The sequence below is a fragment of the Alosa sapidissima genome, chromosome 2, assembly GCF_018492685.1.
Source record: "Alosa sapidissima isolate fAloSap1 chromosome 2, fAloSap1.pri, whole genome shotgun sequence".
Classification (NCBI taxonomy): Eukaryota; Metazoa; Chordata; class Actinopteri; order Clupeiformes; family Clupeidae; genus Alosa; species Alosa sapidissima.
The window spans coordinates 11,679,677-11,682,488 of NC_055958.1; the positions used below are offsets into that span (position 1 = coordinate 11,679,677).

The following is a 2,812-nucleotide window of genomic DNA, read 5'->3' on the forward strand; positions in this document are numbered from 1 at the left end:
GTGAGCCATTCAGTTCCATTCCTCTCAGTGTCTCGCTCAGCTCAGTGGAGCGGAGCGTAGCATAGGCCACACGGACATGTTTGTGTTTGCTGGATATATATATATATATCAACCTTTTTCATCTTAACATGTTCTGACACTGCAGATCTCTGAGTCTCGGTGTTGGTTTGTTGAAGTTTCATCATCTCCGCTCTTCTCAGTGACCGGCTAGTTAGCCTCTGTGACGGGGTATGGTCACTGCGTTTGAGTAGCCTACAGTATGTGCGCTGATGGCCATACCAACAAGTCCGGCTCTTTTCCACTGCAGTCAAGCTGTACGTTTTGTACTTACGAGGCCTGGTGACCTGACCGCTCTCTCTCTCTCTCTGTCTCTCTCTATACATCATTCAGCTTGTAATCAAAAAAGTTCATCATTCTCACACAGCTGATGGACTGATCTGAAGACATTGGGGTGATGGAGCTTAGTGATATGTTCAGTAGGCTTTACTGTATTATTCATTAACTCTCTTTACTTTTCTGCATTTCTGATGCTGACAAATACTGTCGATTAAGCAAAGCTCCTAGTTCATATTCCAAATGACTGTTCTCTAATGTCTCGATGGTGTGGCAGGCGGACGTAAGGCAGTTCCGGCATATGAGTGGTCAGTCTATTGGTTTGGGTATTGGCTCTGGTTCTGTTTGTTCCTGTAAACATGTCTCACTCACACTGAGCATCCATGCCACTTTGTCCATGTCAATTCAAACAGGATCTCATGAGGTGATTATTTTGAATAGTAAAGTTGACTACTGTGACTAATACAACATTTATTTATTTTAAATAAATGTCTTTTTTATTTTATTTCAGCCTGGGAGTCTTGTGCATTTCCTGAACATTGTTTCACAATTATTTCCATGTTTTTGTGCATTACTTTCCCTTTGGATGTGAACACACACACACACACACACACGCACGCACACACACACGCACGCACGCACGCACACACACACGCACGCACGCATGCACGCGCACACACACACACACACACCCCTCATAGCCACACATGTGTCTGTATTGGGCATCGGATGTGCATGTGCGTCTGAAGTAGTTTCTCTTGGTAAGAGTGGCAAGGGAGCGCATAAACGCTGAGGCGAGGCATGTGTGCGTGCGTGTGTGCGTGTGTGCGTGCGTGTGTGCATGTGTGTGCGTGCGTGTGTGTGTGTGTGTGCATGCGCGATGGACCAGGGGCCTGTCTGCAGGGCTGCAGGTATACCTGCTCGTTTGACCGCTAAATAATTCAAGTCCTGAACTGCTGATATGGATGGGAGGCAGAAGCTGGCTCAGTAACAGCTTTGCCTAGCAGACGAGGTTATTGAGAGTTCACCATGAAGTAATTTGCCTCAGCTCCTCCCTCTCAGTCACTCGCACACTTACCTTATCTCTATCCCTCTCTCTCTATCTATCCCTCTCTCTCTTGCTCAATGCCCCCCTCTCCATCTCTCTTGCTCCCTCTCTCTCATTAATGTTTTCTCTCTCTCTCTTTCCAATTCTCTCTCACTCTTCTAAGTCTCTCTGCACTCTGTCTTATTCTCTTCCTTTAGTAGTTTTTTTTCTCTTTTGCTGTCTGAAATGAGACCCCTCTCTCTTACACTACTCTCTGTTTCTCTGTTTTTCCCTCTCTCTCTTACACTCTCTTACACTCTCTTTCTCTCTCTCTCTCTCTCTCTTACACTCTCTCTCTCTCTCTTTCTTTGTTGGGTGTTGTCGGTGGCAACATTTCAGGAAACACTACGTCTTCAGACAAGTCCCTGAATGTAAGAGAGAGAGAGAGAGGAATTGAGCTAAAAATTGAAAGGAAAAAAGTACACCCTTGACCCTATCTCATCTCGGTTTCCACTCTGCAGTGAAGGGAAACTCTTAAACCTCCACAGCCTTGTCAAACAAGTCACACGGGAGACGGGGGTCCGAGGGTGTGGAGTGGTACACACACACACACACACACACACACACACACACACACACACACACACACACACACATACACGGACAAACACACACACACACACACACACACACACACACACACACACACACACACACACAAACACACAGTGTCAAACAAGTCAGACGGGATATGGGGGTCCATGGTGTGGAGTGGTCAGACGCGTCCACCATGACAGCATCTTTATTGCCGTGTCAGTCCGGATGACCCTGCTGTTACACGGCTTCCTGATCCACAAGAGCCATGACATCAGTGCAGCACATGGGCCAATAGGGGCTCGAGCTGGACCAGGGCCATGTCATACAGGTCAGACAGGGCAGAAGTGGACGCTTATAAATGTACCGGTAATCACTGAAATCAAACTTTTTTGGTTGGCATTTATAAATAAAAGAGAGTTGTTGTGCAAAAGGAATACTAAAACGAGTGATTTGTGTCTACTTTATGCACAGACGTAGATGCAGATGCTGTCTGATTTAAATCTTGTATCTGTGTAATCTGCCAAAACCACTTCCTGGGTAAGCATTTATGCCAGCGCAGAGGCAAGAGACACTGTCTGCTTACAGCAGGGATATCATGCCTTATTAATCTAGCTGCACACTGCTCATCCCTCGCACACACACACACACACACACACACACACTCACACACACACACACACACACACACACACAGAGAGACACACACACACACACAAAAAACTGCCAACCTATTAAAATATTTCACGCATCGCTCAGGGATTCATGAGATTTCTACAGCAGTGAGAATTGTCTTTTTATGTGCACAACATGCGGACTGAGCTGCTGTGTATCATGTTATGGAAAAATTGCAGGGTA

The 2,812-nt window shown here is 46.1% G+C and overlaps 1 protein-coding gene across 1 annotated transcript in view; it reads left to right on the forward strand.

Moving 5' to 3' along the window:
* Window positions 1-843, forward strand: part of marchf4 (membrane associated ring-CH-type finger 4) — an 18,755-nt gene extending 17,912 nt beyond the window's left edge. The window contains exon 4 of the mRNA XM_042070154.1: window positions 1-843. This exon is cut by the window's left edge and continues 1,759 nt beyond it. The gene's annotated coding sequence lies outside the window, so the exon portion shown is untranslated.
* The last annotated feature ends 1,969 nt before the right edge of the window (window positions 844-2,812 follow it).